At 38.4% G+C, this 17,709-nt stretch overlaps 1 protein-coding gene and 24 non-coding genes across 38 annotated transcripts in view; 6 read left to right on the forward strand and 19 right to left on the reverse strand.

Moving 5' to 3' along the window:
- LOC137197482 (LIM domain-binding protein 3-like) overlaps positions 1-17,709 on the forward strand; it is a 101,701-nt gene that overhangs the window by 22,817 nt on the left and 61,175 nt on the right. The gene's annotated exons all lie outside the window — the stretch shown is intronic.
- On the reverse strand, positions 1,881-1,954 carry trnat-cgu (transfer RNA threonine (anticodon CGU)). The gene has a single exon. It is a non-coding gene; the product is annotated as a tRNA-Thr (tRNA).
- On the reverse strand, positions 2,197-2,269 carry trnat-cgu (transfer RNA threonine (anticodon CGU)). Its single transcript has one exon. It is a non-coding gene; the product is annotated as a tRNA-Thr (tRNA).
- On the reverse strand, positions 3,083-3,155 carry trnat-ugu (transfer RNA threonine (anticodon UGU)). The gene has a single exon. It is a non-coding gene; the product is annotated as a tRNA-Thr (tRNA).
- On the reverse strand, positions 3,400-3,473 carry trnat-agu (transfer RNA threonine (anticodon AGU)). The gene has a single exon. It is a non-coding gene; the product is annotated as a tRNA-Thr (tRNA).
- trnat-agu (transfer RNA threonine (anticodon AGU)) lies at positions 3,949-4,022 on the forward strand. The gene has a single exon. It is a non-coding gene; the product is annotated as a tRNA-Thr (tRNA).
- trnat-ugu (transfer RNA threonine (anticodon UGU)) lies at positions 4,609-4,682 on the reverse strand. The gene has a single exon. It is a non-coding gene; the product is annotated as a tRNA-Thr (tRNA).
- On the forward strand, positions 4,848-4,921 carry trnat-agu (transfer RNA threonine (anticodon AGU)). The gene has a single exon. It is a non-coding gene; the product is annotated as a tRNA-Thr (tRNA).
- Positions 5,587-5,660, reverse strand: trnat-ugu (transfer RNA threonine (anticodon UGU)). Its single transcript has one exon. It is a non-coding gene; the product is annotated as a tRNA-Thr (tRNA).
- trnat-agu (transfer RNA threonine (anticodon AGU)) lies at positions 6,190-6,263 on the reverse strand. The gene has a single exon. It is a non-coding gene; the product is annotated as a tRNA-Thr (tRNA).
- trnat-ugu (transfer RNA threonine (anticodon UGU)) lies at positions 6,502-6,575 on the reverse strand. Its single transcript has one exon. It is a non-coding gene; the product is annotated as a tRNA-Thr (tRNA).
- Positions 7,109-7,182, reverse strand: trnat-cgu (transfer RNA threonine (anticodon CGU)). Its single transcript has one exon. It is a non-coding gene; the product is annotated as a tRNA-Thr (tRNA).
- On the reverse strand, positions 7,495-7,568 carry trnat-agu (transfer RNA threonine (anticodon AGU)). The gene has a single exon. It is a non-coding gene; the product is annotated as a tRNA-Thr (tRNA).
- trnat-agu (transfer RNA threonine (anticodon AGU)) lies at positions 7,788-7,861 on the forward strand. The gene has a single exon. It is a non-coding gene; the product is annotated as a tRNA-Thr (tRNA).
- trnat-ugu (transfer RNA threonine (anticodon UGU)) lies at positions 9,071-9,144 on the reverse strand. The gene has a single exon. It is a non-coding gene; the product is annotated as a tRNA-Thr (tRNA).
- On the reverse strand, positions 10,771-10,843 carry trnat-ugu (transfer RNA threonine (anticodon UGU)). Its single transcript has one exon. It is a non-coding gene; the product is annotated as a tRNA-Thr (tRNA).
- trnat-ugu (transfer RNA threonine (anticodon UGU)) lies at positions 11,619-11,691 on the reverse strand. Its single transcript has one exon. It is a non-coding gene; the product is annotated as a tRNA-Thr (tRNA).
- trnat-agu (transfer RNA threonine (anticodon AGU)) lies at positions 12,260-12,333 on the forward strand. Its single transcript has one exon. It is a non-coding gene; the product is annotated as a tRNA-Thr (tRNA).
- On the reverse strand, positions 13,160-13,232 carry trnat-cgu (transfer RNA threonine (anticodon CGU)). Its single transcript has one exon. It is a non-coding gene; the product is annotated as a tRNA-Thr (tRNA).
- On the reverse strand, positions 13,706-13,779 carry trnat-ugu (transfer RNA threonine (anticodon UGU)). Its single transcript has one exon. It is a non-coding gene; the product is annotated as a tRNA-Thr (tRNA).
- On the forward strand, positions 14,006-14,079 carry trnat-agu (transfer RNA threonine (anticodon AGU)). The gene has a single exon. It is a non-coding gene; the product is annotated as a tRNA-Thr (tRNA).
- Positions 14,606-14,679, reverse strand: trnat-ugu (transfer RNA threonine (anticodon UGU)). The gene has a single exon. It is a non-coding gene; the product is annotated as a tRNA-Thr (tRNA).
- On the reverse strand, positions 15,203-15,275 carry trnat-ugu (transfer RNA threonine (anticodon UGU)). Its single transcript has one exon. It is a non-coding gene; the product is annotated as a tRNA-Thr (tRNA).
- Positions 15,793-15,866, reverse strand: trnat-agu (transfer RNA threonine (anticodon AGU)). Its single transcript has one exon. It is a non-coding gene; the product is annotated as a tRNA-Thr (tRNA).
- trnat-agu (transfer RNA threonine (anticodon AGU)) lies at positions 17,482-17,555 on the reverse strand. The gene has a single exon. It is a non-coding gene; the product is annotated as a tRNA-Thr (tRNA).

Raw genomic sequence — 17,709 nt, forward strand, 5'->3', positions numbered from 1 at the left:
CTCTCCAAACATTCACTCACATCGGTTCGGTTTAATCCAGCCGGCGGTGGTGAAATAAGCTGGAAGCTGAATGACCCCGAAACCAGCTGGAGTCAGCAAACAGCGGCGGGAGAGATGACAGAACGCAGACCGTTACAGAGGCTTAATGTGATGTAACAGAGAGGTTCGACGTGACGGAGGTCAGCACAAGTGTCTCAGTTAAATGTGTTTTCACTACTTCCCTTTAAGTCTTCATATTCAGCATTCATAATCAGAATATAAACACTGAGACATATTCCAGATTACATTTATTAATGCAACGTCAGTGGGAAACAGTTTATGACAGTACATTCATTACATACAGGACCGTAATATATAGGAGACGGCAGCATCTGTTATATCGGTAAAGTATATATACAACTATTTGAATAAACAATCGATCGTTTTAGTTTGTTTATTTTAAGCAAATATTCTCTTTGTCTAACTTCTCAAATGTCAGGACTTCCTGCTTCTCTCAGTTTTATATCGTTTTAAACTGAATATCTTTGGGTTTCTGACTTCTGGTCGGACAAAACAAGACACTTAATGACGTCACCTTGGACTGTGGGAGATTATAACAGGCATTTTTCATTATTTTACATTTTATACACTAAATGTTTAATCAATGAATCAATAAAATAATCAATAAATAATCAATAATGAAGATAATTGTTAGTCGCAGCCCTGCAAGTAATTGATATTTTATTTTATTTTATTTTATTTTATTTTTGTTTTTCCTTTGCATCATTTTAAATACGTGTCCTTTCTCCCATTACCACTTCTCTACCTTTTAATTATTTACTGTTATTTATTGTTATTATTTTTCACATCTGACACACATTTACAACTTATATAACTTATATAACACACATCATACATTCAGGGTACACATGTTCCCCAGTAAACATACATGAAGATTCAGCATCATATCCATCTACCTGGTGTACGGAAGCCCTGAGAGGCAAATGAGAAAAAGATTCTGCTGATTTCTAAGTCTAATATAAATTGTTTTTCTCACCTGTGTTTATGATTTAAACGTAGAATATGTAATTATTCCACATTAAATGTCTAAAAACAACTAGACCTGTGTTATATATGTTGTTGAGTTGTGTATTTTCAAACTCAGAGAAATCTGTAATTTAATCGTCGGAGAAACATTGATTTTTTAGGTGAAACAGCTTTATTCAGTGTTTTTACCTGTTTTTACCTGAAATTACATATTGTGCGTTTAAGAACAGGTGATTTTTTTTCCAGGATCATTTTTTAAAAAGTTTTTGTTGTTGTAATACTCATTTCGGACACAAGAGGCTAAAGTGCAGCACTACCCCCTTGTTCTAAATAGAACTAAAAGCATAAATGTTTTCTTCCAGGTGAGTTTTAATTTCTACATGCACTCTAAACACATGGTACACATATTGTGTGATAGCAAGTTATGTAACATTACTGTCATGTATTTCTTTTGTCACCAGGAAGAAAACATGAATGCTTTTAGTCCTGTTTAGCACATGGGGTAGTGTCTCACTTCAGCATTTCAGAGAGAAAACAACTCAGATCACTCAGATCATCTGAACTTTTTTTTCCTCACTTGCCTCTCAGGGCTTCCGTACTGTTTGTCTGTTTAGTTGTGTTTTCCTTTGTTTGATTGTTTCGCGTGAGTGTGTAGAACTGATATTATATTAAATCATTATGTTCACTCCTTTGTACAGAACTTTGGTCACTAAAAACTAAAACTATGTCAACAGGACTTGTACGTTACAAAAGACAAAGATAACACTTAACATAAAGCTTCAAATGAATCTCACGGCCTTCTGCTCAGTTGTGAAATCAGCTGCTATTTCAAGGTCAAGGTTCTGGAGGTATTGAGGCACCGCTGGGATTTGAACCCAGGATCTCCTGTTTACGAGACAGGCGCTTTAACCAACTAAGCCACAGCGCCACTGTTGGACTCTTCTTCTCCTCTCTTAAGTGTCATTCGAATCTGCAAAGTCATTTATGAACAGAAGTGATAAAGATCTAAAAGACAGGAGCATTGTCTTCAATGTGGATTTTGATTTGTGCAAACGAGTCTTTAAAAAACCAGGTTATCTCATGGATCAGTTTAGTGTTTTAGTCCAAATATTGGATTTGGGTTGTTAAAATATACCAAAAAAACTCTCATCATTTGATCTGATTTCATTGAGGCACTGCTGGGATTTGAACCCAGGATCTCCTGTTTACGAGACAGGCGCTTTAACCACTAAGCTACAGCGCCTCACATCTATAGGTTCAAATAGATGATTAAAATAATGTAGCAGATGACATATCACAGTAAATCAATAAGGAAAAGGGAAGAAAATAAAACCAGCTAATAATTAAAAAAAGACAAACCGATACACTGTCTACAGGTTCATGTTGGAGATTTTCAGTCATCTATGAATGTTTTTATGTTTGAAAAGAGGCAGACGAGTTTGAAAATGAACATTCAGGATGTAGATGGTTCACTGGGAGGATATCAGGGGTTAATGGAGGCTTACTGTGGTGACCTGTGATGGTTAAAAGTAATCCATGTTCATTAAAATGGGAAGCGTGGTGTTAGTGAGTAAAGATTTATTCATATAACACTTTTCAAACCACAAGTTACAAAAAGCTTCACATTGAAAGCAATAGATGTAATAACATTAATATTAATTTTAGTACTATCTTCTATGAGACAGGGGAGCAAAGTTGAAAACCTGAAAAGGTGTAGCCAGCTGAGTCTCATCATCACTACAGTGAAAAGAAACATCATATTTTCAGTTGTGAAGGAATCTGTGATGATATATCAGTGCTTCATTCTTCTCTTTTATTGTCTGTCAGTGTAGTCGATGCTTCAAGTGTTTTTAGAAACGATCCAATCAGTGTGGATTTAAATAACCAATGAGAGGTTGAGTTTCTGCTGCAGTGCTGCAGGTGTTGATCTGTGATCATTTATGTGCGACAGAATAGTTAATAAACACATTTATTCAAAGGATACTTACTGAATACACTTTCATATGATGATACTGAAGTTCTCTTTGAGTAAATTGAAAGCAGTTGCTGCAGTCTGAGGCACTGCTGGGACTTGAACCCAGGATCTCCTGTTTACAAGACAGGCGCTTTAACCACTAAGCCACAGCACCTCATGTTCTTGTGCTAGATGTTGTTAAAAATTTTGTTGAGCAAAACATTTACCAAAACCAACATGATACTGGTTGCTGCAGTGAGACCAGTAAAAAGGTTTGCAGAATCTCTGGTTTTCGTCTTGTGTCTGTACTTTCATGAAGTGGACTCATAAAGATTCAGAACATTGGAAAGTACTTTATTTAAGTTGCATTGGGAGACACATCCTCCCAATGTTTATAGGAAATTATTTCTTTGTTAATCAGGCACTGCTGGGATTTGAACCCAGGATCTCCTGTTTACTAGACAGGCGCTTTAACCAACTAAGCCACAGCGCCCTCTCTCTCATCTTCTCTCATATTAAAGGTGCAGTCACACTGAGGCGAAGACATCTAAGATCTGAAATCATAAATTTATGTTTATTGTCTTGATTTTGATCCATATTGTTGTTTCGGTTGAAAATAAGGCAAAAATATTTTAAAGAAAAATGGTCACCAAGCAAGTATCTTGGGATAAGATGTAGAAATAGTAATCACTGTGAAATGTACCCCACAACCATCAGATACTGTTGGGATTTGACAGAATTGTCAGTGGCGCCACACCACCTTCTCTCACATTAAAACTACAATTATATCCTAAAAAAGGGCTCCAACTAATAATTCTTTTCATAATCAATAATTGTCTGAAAAAAAAAGTCATCAAACATCTTGTTTTGTTGGAACAACAGTCCAAAACTCCAAATATTAAATTACTGCACTGCAATCAACCAAACCTGACATCACCACCTTTAATATGAGAGAAACTGTTATCAGAGGTGCTGTGGCTTAGTTGGTCAAAGCGCCTGTCTAGTAAACAGGAGATCCTGGGTTCAAATCCCAGCAGTACCTGATTATTATAATTTTTTTTATTGCCAAAAATAATGCCAAGTATCCATTAATTCGGAGATCAATAGTGTTTAGGAGCCTCTGTGCAGCGCTGTTCTGAAATGTGAGTCAACCTCTGTGTCGTTGCCTGGGAAACTCTTGGTAGCGTAGCTCCATTAAGGAATAGGGCAGAGTGCAATATGTTTGCATAGCGAGTGGGAAAGTGACAATGGATGGGAGTGGAGGAGCAAAGGAAAAGGTTAGCAGTAAGTTGTCAGTCTGGCAGTAAATGTACAGTACAGACTCCAGTGTGTCAGTAAATAGATGCTGCAGCTTCTCAAGAACAAAAAAAATTACGTCTGTTATTTCCCCAACTGCTGGAAAAGTGAGGGGGTTAGCTACAAAGTTAGCAACAATGGGTTAGCCTAACCTGAAGATGCTAAACAGAAAAATAGAAAACGGAGAAATGTACAGCTGCTGAGTTCACTCTGTCCCCTAACATCCAACAATTCTTATCTCGTCACACCCATGACTTATCGATTAGTTGAAGATTATGTACGATTTCAGTCGACCAAGACTTTATTCAGTTGACTACAGTCCTTTAAACATCAGGCACTGCTGGGATTTGAACCCAGGATCTCCTGTTTACAAGACAGGCGCTTTAACCAACTAAGCCACAGCGCCTCTGATAAACTGTTCTCTAGTATTAAAACTACAGTCATATCCTGAAAAATGAATGCAGCTAATAATTCTTTTCATAACCAATAATTGTCAATTGTCAATCATTGAAATCAACCAAAACTGACATCCCTAGACTGCACCTTTAATACGAGAGAAGGTGCCATCAGAGGCGCTGTGACTTAGTTGGTTAAAGCACCTGTCTAGTAAACAGGAGATCCTGGGTTCAAATCCCAGCAGTGCCTCCTTATTATTATCCCTCACGTTTAATCCACCACCAAGATGCTCCTTTAATTTAAAATATTAAAGAATGTTATCTGTCAAACTAAAGCTATAGTATGATATATAATACATCAGCGTTGTGGTTGTCCATCACAGTGGCGTCTACCAAAGAGTATACACATACCAGATGATACATCACCATTGTGGTTGCCTGCCAGAAACTGTCATGAATTGACTTTTATTCAGTTTAAAGCCACATTTTTGTGATTTTTTTATCATTATCATTTCTATGAACTTTTTATATCTTGGTCGTTTTTAACTTAACCGGATGAAGGATTTTAGTCATTGGACATCTGGATCTTAAGATATAAGAGAAACAAACTGAGCAAATGTTAGCAGCGGCTCGGCTAACAGCCCTTCCCAGACATCCTCTTCCTGCCAAACAGCATCAAAGAAACACCGATTTGAATGCTTTATTTAGTGTTTTTACTGGTTTTAATCCCTGTGTACGTTTGTTTTGGAGAGGATGAGACCTCTGAGGATAATCCGTTTAAGGTCTGAGAGACTGAAATGCTTCAGTGTGAATTTGATTTGTACAACCGAGTGTCCTCAAGTACAGAAACAGTGAATCATGGGAAACTGAACAAAAGACAAGTCATATATAGGTTCAGGATTTTTCATGACAACAAGGCACTGCTGGGATTTGAACCCAGGATCTCCTGTTTACAAGACAGGCGCTTTAACCAACTAAGCCACAGCACCTCTGGTAACATTGTCCCTCATATTAAAGGTTCTATATGTAAGAATTATGATGCACTTTATATTTATTAATTGCTTTTTATTGGTTGAGACCTTCCCTGACATTCTTGGTTGTCTGTAACAGCCTGTGGACTGATTTCTATGTGAAGGACCTGAGCTGGATTTTCCGCAAAAATCCAAAGGATTTGACATTTTCTCATATTAAAGCTACAGTCATATCTTGAAATAGGGCTGCAACTAATAGTTCTTTATATAATCAATAAATTGGTTGAAAAAATGTAAAAATGTCATCAGACGTCTTGTTTTGTCTTGATCGTATTGTTGCTGCAGTTGAAACTAAGATGGTCAGATTCAGGAAGTCTGCTGGGGGGCAGTCGTATCAGACACGTGTTAAGTTACTGCTGATGCAAACCCAACATTTCCTGCTTCACTTAACAGAGTTAATTGTGAAGAATTAACAGGAAGTAGGTCCCCTTTAAGGGAACACAAAAGAAGTGTCTTGCTGGTGGGTTAAACATGAGAGATAATAAGCAGGCACTGCTGGGATTTGAACCCAGGATCTCCTGTTTACTAGACAGGCGCTTTGACCAACTAAGCCACAGCACCTCTGGTGACATCTCCTCTCATATTAAAGGTGCCGTCACACTGAGGCGAAGACATTTATGAGCTGAAATTATAAAATTATGTTTATTGTCTTGATTGTGATCCATATTGTTGCTTCAGTTGAAAATCAGGCAAAAATATTTTAAAGAAAAATGGTCACCAAGCAAGTATCCCAGGATAAGATGGAGAAAAAATGCCTCAATGAAAAGGTAATCACTGTAAAATCAACCCCACAACCATCAGGCACTGCTGGGATTTGAACCCAGGATCTCCTGTTTACAAGACAGGCGCTTTAACCAGCTAAGCCACAGCGCCTCTCATGATAGCTTCTCTCATATTAAAGGTTCTATATGTAAGAATTATGACGCACTTTATATTTATTAATTGTTTTTTATTGCCAATGAGTGAACGGGTTGAGACCTTCTCCAGCTTTCTCAGTTGTTTGTAACAGCCTGTGGACTGATTTCTATGTGAAGGACCCGGGCCAGTTTTACCATGAAAATCCAAAGGATGTGACATTTTTGTGCGTTCCCGAGTGCCTTGCCTCTCTCACGCTAATGTCAACAAATGACCGGCAGAAAACAAGCTCCAGAGTGATAGCAGAACAGAGCTTACCCCTTTAGTTCTTTCTGTTGGTCGTCAAAAGGTGGTAATAAGTACACATTTCACAACAAAAGCACAGTGTGTTGCTCCGCGAGTACAGCTCACTGAACCTTCCGAGGTTTAGTAAACACGGTTGGTAAAGGTCCCAGGTTCGTGGGATGGATGGTGCAAATTGGCTCTCACCTGTGCATCAGCACAGATGACTCTGTGTGTGTGAACATTTTGCAAAGTGAACAGCATATTCCAGGCACTGCTGGGATTTGAACCCAGGATCTCCTGTTTACGAGACAGGCACTTTAACCAACTAAGCCACAGCACCGCTTGCTTTGAAGCTAGATGATGTTCAAAGGTTCGTTGAGCAAAACATTTACCTAAACCAAGGTGATACGTATGACTGCAGTGAGACCAATAAGGTTAATCAGGCACTGCTGGAATTAGACACAATCTCCTGTTTACAAGACAGATGTTTTAACCACTAAGCCACAGCATCACTTTTCCCTCCTGCAGCTGCTGTTTTGAGACTTATTGAGCAATGTACAGCATGTTGATGAAGACTATAGTGGGAATATTTTTAAGCATCTTAAGACAGTAATGGGAAGGTAATCACTGTGAAAGTAACCCCACCAACAGCAGGCACTGCTGGGATTTGAACCCAGGATCTCCTGTTTACTAGACAGGCGCTTTGACCAACTAAGCCACAGCGCCTCTGAGAAACTGTCCTCTCATATTAAAACCACAGTCATATCCTGAAATAGGGCTGTAACTAATAATGCTTTTCATAATCAATAATTGAAATGTCATCAAGTGTCTTGTTTTGTTGGAACAACAGTCCAAAACTACAAAACATTAAATCTACTGCACTGAAATTAACCAAAACTGACATCACTAGACTGCACCTTTAATATAAGAGAAACTGTTATCACAGGTGCTGTGGCTTAGGTGGTTAAAGTGCCTGTCTAGTAAACAGGAGATCCTGGGTTCACATCCCAGCTGTGCCTGATGATGATTAAGCCACCACCAAGATGCTTCTTTGTGACACTTTAACTTAAAATTTATTTAGCTTCATCTACATCCGAGCAACATATTTGTGTTGATTGAAATTAAATGATGAATCCTGGCTTTTAAAAGTCACCTGCACAGATCCACATTAAAAAGACAATTTTTTCCAAGTTATTTCAGTCTGTAAGAACTCTTCTTATTGTTCATTTCACCTCTGCTGCAGTTACAGAGGCTTAAAAATATTCCCACTACAGTCTTCACCAACATGCTGTACATCACTCAACATGTCTAAAGACAGAAGCTGAAGGAGAGTAAAGTAAAGCTGTGGATTAGTTGGTCAAAGCGTCTCTCTTGTAAATAAAAGATCCTGGGTTCAAATCCCAGCAGTAACTAATTAACAGGGAAATTATGTCTCTACTTAAAATAACAAAATATCTTCCAGTAAATATAAGGTGACCCTGATTAAACGATGACCCTTCCAATAGGTGCTTTTGGAAAAATAAATGTTACTATGTGAATATACCTTAAATCATAGTATAGTTATATACTCACACATTCTCCTACCAGGCTCTTGAAGGCAGTCAACAGTTATTTTCTCAGGCAGTTAGCATTTATGCAACTGTCTGTTTGTCTTGTTGAGCTCCTTATCATCAGTAACAGTGGTATTTGGCAGCTTGACATATTCAGTTCCTGCAGTAGCGACGTCAGAAGACGCTTTGGACTCGTTTTCACTCGTCATGAATTTATTTCCTCCGTAGCAGAAAAACACATTACATGAGCCTTCAGAAACTCCTGCAGGTTAAACTGGACTAACCAAACTCTTTTAGTGCTGACTGACTCTAACACGCTCACTAGAAACAGACTTTAAGACACTCACTAGCCTAGCAACATTAATGCTACAAACAACCCATAATGCAACACTATGTGTAGAAATCAGTTTTCCACTGGTACTTTATCCACTCAGAAAGAATATCTGACATTGTGAACACGTAATTGACCGGTTGTTAGTGGAGTGTGTATGCAAATTAACCTATAGACCGTCATGTGTAACCAGTCAAAAATATTATTGGCAGCTAAATAATGGTTTAACGTGGGTGTCCCTAGTGCAGTCACACCAAGGCGAAGATATTCCGGAAAAAGATGGTGAAATAATGCCTCAAAGACAGTAGTAGAAAGCTAATCACTTTGAAAGTAACCCCACAACCATCAGGCACTGCTGGGATTTGAACCCAGGATCTCCTGTTTACAAGACAGGCGCTTTAACCAACTAAGCCACAGCGCCTCTGAGAATGTGTTATATTAAAGCTGCAGTTACATCTTAGATGTTAATTAAAAGTGAAATGTTAAAGGTCTTAGAGCAAGGTTTAGTGTGAATTTGATATGTGAAACCGAGATTAAAAGATTATACAGGTTTAGGGTTCTTAAGGCCGTGACACACCGATCGTCGGCCAATGTCGGGCCATCGGTGAGCGTCTGTGGCCCTGGTTTTTGCAGTGTGTCCCGCACCATTGGCACTAGTGAGACCCCTGTCTGTGGCTTTTCAGCCAATTGAGCATTTTGAATCGACAGCAGAGCTCGTCGGTGAGAGAGATCACTCTGGTTGGCTTTTCAGCTTAATGAATCAGTGAACAAGAAGAGAAAAGGAAGCGACGAAAGCAAGCAAACGATTTACCTTTCTTCTTCCACAACCAAAAAAGCAATGGCTGATAAAGCCAGTGCCATTTGCAACTTCTTATCAGACATATTCTCAATTAGTAGCTATATTATGAAATTGTCTGTGGTGAGCGAGAGTTGAGTCAAAATGTTAAGCAAACGCTGCATTCCCAGTTCTTCTGGTTTCCCTTTTTGAATGACCAACACAGTCTACTGTGTATATTGAGTTATTCACTCTAAAGCAGGTGCAGAAAGTATATGCCAGTTGGCTGTAGTGTTTGTGGTGTGTTCAAAGGTAACTTTTTGGCCCAGACAAAGGCGATGTAACAGTCAACTTTCATCACTGCAAGTTCTTTGATGTCGGTTTGGTGTGTCTGGGCCTTTAGAGACTGAAATGCTTCAGTGTAACCAAGCGTCTTCAAGTGCAGAAACAGTGAATCATGGGAAATTTAAAGACAGCTAACACACAGGATGAGAGTTTTCTATGACATCCAGGCACTGCTCGGATTTGAACACAGGATCTCCTGTTTATGAGACAGGCGCTTTAACCAACTAAGCCACAGCACCTCTGTTAAATGCTAATCTTTCAATATCAATCTACAAAAGCAACACTGCCGTAACAGCTGAAATCCATGAGCTACTTCCTTTGAGTAAATCTCCTCTTTCCTCTCTTCTTGTAACTATGACGGTTCCATATTTGTTTCATAAGTGTTTTTAGAAACGATCCAATCAGTGTGGATTTAAATAACCAATGAGAGGTTGAGTTTCTGCTGCAGTGCTGTAGGTGTTGCTCTGTGATCATTTACATATGAGAGAATAGTTAATAAACACATTCATACAAAGGATACTTACTGAATACACTTTCATATAATGATAGTGAGAAGTTCTCTTTGAGTAAGTTGAAAGTAGTTTCTGCAATCTGTGGCCAGTAAGTGACATTCTCAGTTGTCTGTAACAGCCTGTGGACTAATTTCTATGTGAAGGACCCGGGCCAGTTTTTCCACAAGAAGGATGCAACATTTTTGCAGGTTCCTGAGTGCCTTGCCTCTCTCCCGCTAACGTCAACAAATGACCAGCACTCTCCACAACAAAATCTGTGCTGTTGGTAAAAAAAGTTGGCAGTTTGGGGGTAAATTTATACCTGTACTTTCATGTGGTCAAGCACTATCCGAGTGGAATCCAATTACCCAAAATGCATTATAATGCAAGGTGCAAAGAGGTCCAAAATGCTTGCAATAGATCAATAGCATCTTCAAGGCACTGCTGGGATTTGAACCCAGGATCTCCTGTTTACAAGACAGGCGCTTTAACCCCTAAGCCACAGCACCTCTTTGAGAAGCTGTCCTCTCATATTAAAGCTACAGTCATATCCTGAAATAAGGCTGTAACTAATAATTCTTTTCATAAAATACACTTAAAAACACATTTAAAAAAAATGTCATCAGACATTTTGTTTTGTTGGAACAACAGTCCAGAACTCGAGGTGAGTTAACATGAGGAAAAGCTGAAGATCTCATGCTACATTTGCTTTCACTGGATCCAAAATGCTGATTTTCTGTCAATCAAACCAAATAGTTTCTTACTGTAATGAAATACAGAATGAACAGCATCTTCCAGGCACTGTTGGGATTCCTCCTTTTCCTCCCAGGATCTCCTTTTTACAAGACAGGAACTTTGACCAACTAAGCCACAGCACCTCTGAGAATGTGAGTTGTCATATTAAGGCTGCAGTCACATCTGAGATGTTAATTAAAAGCAAAACTTTAAAGTCTTAGAGACTGAAACGCTTCCATGTGAATTTGATTTTTGCAACCGAGTGTCTTCAAGTGCAGAAACAGTGAATCATGGGAAATTGAACAAAAGACAAGTCAAATAGAGGTTTAGGGTTTTCCATGACAACCAAGTACTGCTGGGATTTGACACATAGTTTGGTGTTTTGGGCAGTTGCAGATTGGCTCTCACCACTGCATCAGCATAACAGGAGCCTCTGTGTGTTAATGAACACACCTACGGCAGTAGAATCCTGATTCCTACATATAGAACATTTTGATCTTGTTTGAGTCAAACCAGATAGTTTCCTTCTGTAATGTACCAGCATCTTCTAGGTACTGCTGGGACTTGAACCCAGGATCTCCTGTTTACAAGACAGGCGCTTTAACCACTAAGCCAAAGCACCTCTTGTTCTTACGCTAGATGTTGTTCAAAATTTTGTTGAGTAAGACATTTACCAAAACCAACATGATACTGGTCGCTGCAGTGAGACCAATACGAAGGTTTACAGAAGATAATTTCCCTGTTAATCAGGGCCTGCAGGGATTTGAAACAACAAACTCCTGTTTACAAAACAGCTGTTAACCACTAAATCTCAATTTTCTCTCCTAGCCTATGAATACAGTAGAAGGGTAATCACTGTGAAAGCAACCCTACAACCATCAGACACTACTGGGATTTGAACCCAGGATCTCCTGTTTACAAGACAGGCACTTTAACCAACTAAGCGCCCCTGTTAAACTGTCCTCTTGTATTAAAACTACAGTCATATCCTGAAAAATGAATGCAGCTAATAATTCTTTTCATAACCAATAATTGTCTGAAAAAAGTAAAAATGTCATCAGGTGTCTTGTTTTGTTGGAACAACAGTCCAAAATTACAAAATATCAAATTTACTGCACTGTAGTTAACCAAAACTGACTCCCTAGACTGCACCCTTCATATGAGAGAGGGAGCAAGAAACTGTTATCAGAGGCGCTGTGGCTTAGTTGGTTAAAGCGCCTGTCTAGTAAACAGGAGATCCTGGGTTCAAATCCCAGCAGTGCCTCATTATTATCCCTCATGTTTAATCCACCACCAAGATGCTTCTTTGTGACCCTTTAATTTAAAATATTTAGCTTCATCTACACCCGAGCAACATATTTGTTTTGACTGAAATTAAATGATGAATCCTGGCTTTTAAAAGTCACCTGCACAGATCCACATTAAAAAGACACATTTTCCAAGTTAATTCAGACTGTAAGAACTCCTCTTATTGTTCATTTCACCTCTGCTGCAGTTACAGAGGCTTAAAAATATTCCCACAAGTCTTCACCAACATGCTGTACATCACTCAATAAGTCTTACGACAGAAGCTTAAGAAGGGAAATGTGATGCTGTGGCTTAGTGGTTAAAACTTCTGAACTCTAAACTAGAGGTTCTGGGTTCAAATCCCAGTAGTCTCTGATTAACAGAGAAATTGTCTCCTCCAAAGTACAAAAACATGTGTCTCTACTTGAGTAAAATGCTTTCCAGTAAATGTGAGGTGATTCTGATTAAAGGGCAACTCCTCTTCCTCCTCCAACAACTGTTTCTGGGGAAATAAACATTGAACTAACATAACTTACTTCATAGTATGGTTGTATACTCACAAGTTCTCCTACCAGCCTCTTGAAGGCAGTCAAGAATTGTTTTCTCCGGCAGTTAACATTTATGCAAGTGCCTGTTTGTCTTGTTGAGCTCCTTATCATGTGTCACAGTGGTATTTGGCAGCTTGACATATTCAGTTTCTGCAGTAGAGACATCAGAAGACACTTTGAACTCACTTTCACTCGTCATGAATTTATTGCTTCTGTGGCAGACACTTTACAGTAGTCTTCCTTTCCCTATTAACCAGGCACTGCGAGGATTTGAACCCCGGATCTCCTGTTTACGAGACAGGCGCTTTAACCACTAAGCCACAGCGCCTCTTGTAACATATTCTCTCATATTAAAGGTGCAGTCATACTGAGGCAAAGACATTTAAGGTCTGAAATGATAAATTTATGTTTATTGTCTTGATTGTGATCCATATTGTTGCTTCAGTTGAAAATAAGGCACAAAATATTTTAAAGAAAAATGGTCACCAAACAAGTGTCACGGGATAAGATCGAGAAATAATGCCACAGAAAAAAGTAATCACTGTAAAATTTAACACTAGAACCTTTAGGTACTGTTGGGATTTGAACCAAGGATGTCCTGTTTACAAGGCACGCTCTTTAACCACTAAGCTACAGCACCACTTTCTCTGGCATTAGATGCTGTTCAAACCTTTTTGAGCAAGACATTTACTAAAACCAACATGATAATGATTGCTTCTGTGAGACCAAGGTTTAGATGCTTAATATGAACTTGATGACACATCTTTATTTAGTTTCTATGAGATTATTTCCCTGGTAATTAGGCACTGCTGGGATTTGAACCCAGGATCTCCTGTTTACAAGACAGGCGCTTTAACCAACTAAGCCACAGCACCGCTGTTAAACTGTCCTCTAGTATTAAAACTACAGTCATATCCTGAAAAATAATAATAATAATATAATAATAATAATAATAATTCTTTTCATAACCAATAATTGTCTGAAAAAAGTAAAAATGTCATCAGGTGTCTTGTTTTGTTGGAACAACAGTCCAAAACTACAAAATATCAAATTTACTGCACTGCAGTTAACCAAAACTGACATCCCTAAACTGTTAACAGAGGCGCTGTGGCTTAGTTGGTTAAAGCGCCTGTCTAGTAAACAGGAGATCCTGGGTTCAAATCCCAGCAGTGCCTCATTAACAGGGAAATAATCTCATAGAAACTAAAGAGACCTATGTCTTAACTTAAAATTATGAAATACTTTACAGTAAATATGAAGCTACCCTGATTAAAAGATGACTCCTCCTCTTCCAACAATTGTTTCTGCAAAAATAAATATTGAATATAACTAACATCATAGTATCATTACATTGTAAAACACTCTCCTACCAGGCTCTTGAGCCTTGTAATTGACTGCCTGTTTGTCTTTTTGAGCTCCTTATCATATGTCACAGTGGTATTTGGCAGCTTGACATATTCCGTTTCTGCAGTAGAGACGTCAGAAGACGCTTTGGGCTCGTTTTCACTCGTCATGAATTCATTTCCTCAGTGGCAGAAAAAAACATTACACAAGCCTTCAGAAAACTAGATTTGCAGACAGAGAGCATGATTTTCCTCTTAATCAGGCACTGCTGGGATTTGAGACCAAGGTTTACATGCTTAAGATGAACTTGATGACACATCTTTCTTTAGCTTCTATGAGATGATTTTCCATTTAATCAGGCACTGCTGGGATTTGAACCCAGGATCTCCTGTTTACAAGACAGGCGCTTTAACCAACTAAGCCACAGCGCCTCTGAGAACATGAGATGTCATATTAAAGCTGTAGTCACATCTGAGATATTAATTAAAAGCAAAACATTTAAAGTCTTAGAGACTGAAATGCTTCTGTATGAATTTGATTTTTGCAACCAAGTGTCTTCAAATGCAGAAACAGTGAATCATGGGAAATTGAACAAAAGACAAGTCATATAGAGGTTTAGGGTTTTCCATGACCACCAGGTACTGCTGGGATTTGAACCCAGGATCTCAGCCACAGCGCGTTGCTGCCCAGCCACAGCTCCCTGAGCCTACCAGTGTTTAGTTAACACTGTTGGTAAAGAACAGTCGGCAGTTTGGTTGATTGACTAACACATAGTTTTGCATGTTGGGCAGTTGCAGATTGGCTCTCACCAGCACAACAGGAGCTTCTGTGTGTGAACGAACACACTTATGGCAGTGAGGTGGGGGGAAATCCTGATTCCTACATATAGAACATTTTGATCTTGTTTGAGTCAAACCAGATAGTTTCCTACTGTAATGAAAAACAGCATCTTCCAGGTACTGCTGGGACTTGAACCCAGGATCTCCAGTTTACAAGACAGGCTCTTTAACAACTAAGCCACAGCACCTCTTGTTCTTGCTTGTGATGTTGTTCAAAGTTTTGTTGAGCAAGACATTTACCAAAAGCAACACTGGTTGCTGCAGTGAGACCAATAAGAAGGTTTACAGAGTCTCTGCTTTTCTTCTCTTGTCTGTACTTTCATGAAGTGGACTCATAGAGTTTCAGGATACTGGAAAGCATTTTGCTGGAGTTGAATTTGAAGACACATCTTCCTGTAGTTTCTAGAAGATAATTTCCCTGTTAATCAGGGACTTGAACCGACGAACTCCTGTTTACAGAAGGGCTGATTTAAGCACTAAATCCCAATTCACTTGTCTCTCCTGCAGCTGCTGTCTTAACACTTGCTGAGCAATGTACAACATGTTGGTGACAAGTGTAGTTGGAATATTATTAAGCCTCTGAAGAGAGTAGAAGAGTAATCAAAATGAAATGAAAGCAACCCTACAACCACCGCAACACTCTCTGAACAGCATCTTCCAGGCACACGGAAACTATAATTTCAGTAAGGAATCTCCACAACCATCAGGTACTGCTGGGATTTGAACCCAGGACCTCCTGTTTACTAGACAGGCACTTTAACCAACTAAGCCAAAGCACCTCTACTAGCATGATTTCTCATATTAAAGGTACAGTCATATTTTTATTCTCTCAAAATTTAAATAGAGGATAACCCCCTTGAGATGTACCACCTCATTTTCAATCAACATAATAACATGGACATACACATCAGGGCTCTCCCACCATCCTAAACCCCCACCCGCTACATTTGTTACATGAGTCATCTGTACAGAGGATGAACAAGAAATAAAATAAATGAATAGATCAAATAACATTATGTCAAAGTATAAAGGCTACTTATGAGTAGAAATGAAAGTACATGCAATCAAAAACAAGAACAGGTAGTTTTAAGGTGGAAAAGCAACGAAGTCTTGAAGTCATGGAATGAAGTAATTTATCTGAGAGAGTTAGGCGAATTATTCCAATATGATGGTGCTTTAAACTTAAAAGCACATCTCCCGATTTCTCTTGAGATTCTAGGCACATAAAAAAGGTTGTTGAGTGCGTCTAAGTGAATATAATGAACCCAATGGAACCAAAAGCTGATTTAAGTATAAAGGATAGTTAAAGTAAACACATTTGAAAACAAAGAGCAACCAATGAAAATGTCTCCTAGAGTGAGGTGGTAGTCAGTTCAGTGTGTCATACATCAAACAATGATGCATGCGGTAAGGACACCTCAGAACAAATCTACAAATATTATTGTAAACAACATTTGGAGAGTAAAACAATTAATTGACTGATACAGTATTCTGAGACTAGCATTTATTTTATTTCTAATAAAATCAATATGAAAATTCAGAATCAATCCAAGGTCCAAAGTATTTGAATTTATCAACTTTAATAAGTGGAGACCCATCAGTAAGATTAATAGCTGACTCAGCAAGTGAATGATTAAGAATATAACTTGTACCAAATGACATGCTGTAAGACTTCTGCTTTTTAAATATGAGATTGTTGTTAAAGAACATTTTTGAACAGAAGAAAATTCTGATTGCAGAGAGCTTTGAATTCTAGTTATATCAGAGTCAGATGTATATATAACTGTGTCATCTGCATATAATCGAACAAAACAAATATTAGGAAGATCATTAATAAAAATAGAGACAAGTAAAGGTCCTAAGATAGATCCTTGTGGTACACCCTTTTCAACAGTTAAATAATCTGATTTATTGTGATGAAAAGAAACACACTGACAACAGTTATAAAGGTAAGAATTAAACCAAAATAATGCCTGTTGAGAGACACCAATAGCCTAAAGTTCATCAAAAAGACGATAATGGTCAACTAAATCGGAAACCTTGGTTAAATCAATAAAAATTGCCCCTGTGAACTGACCTTTGTCTGAAGATGATAATACATCGTTGGCCACAGTGGTGGAAAAGTGAGAATGAAGACCAGACCGAAATGGGGATAAAATATTGTTAGTTTAGTGTACTGATATGATTGATTAAAATTAACTTTTAAAATATTTTAGATATAATACAAGTGACAGAAATTGGTCGATAAGTATTCAGATCTAGTGGATCTCCTTCTCTATGAAGTGGAGTGACTTTAGCACATTTCCAAATAGATCGAAGATTACAAGCAAGGAATGTGATCTGTTCTTCAAGATTCTTAGTGTAATGAGAAACAGTTGCTGAACAGCATCTTCCAGGCACTGCTGGGATTTGAACCCAGGATCTCCTGTTTACTAGACAGGCGCTTTAACCAACTAAGCCACAGCGCCTCTGAAACTAAGATCTGTCATATTAAACCTGCAGTCACATCTGAGATGTCAATTAAAAGTGAAATGTTAGGGGTCTTAGAGTAAGGATCAGTGTGCATTTGATATGTGCAAACAAGTGTCTTCAAGTGCAGAAATAATGAATAATGGGAGATTG

This window comes from Thunnus thynnus, chromosome 14, assembly GCF_963924715.1.
Source record: "Thunnus thynnus chromosome 14, fThuThy2.1, whole genome shotgun sequence".
NCBI lineage: Eukaryota > Metazoa > Chordata > Actinopteri > Scombriformes > Scombridae > Thunnus > Thunnus thynnus.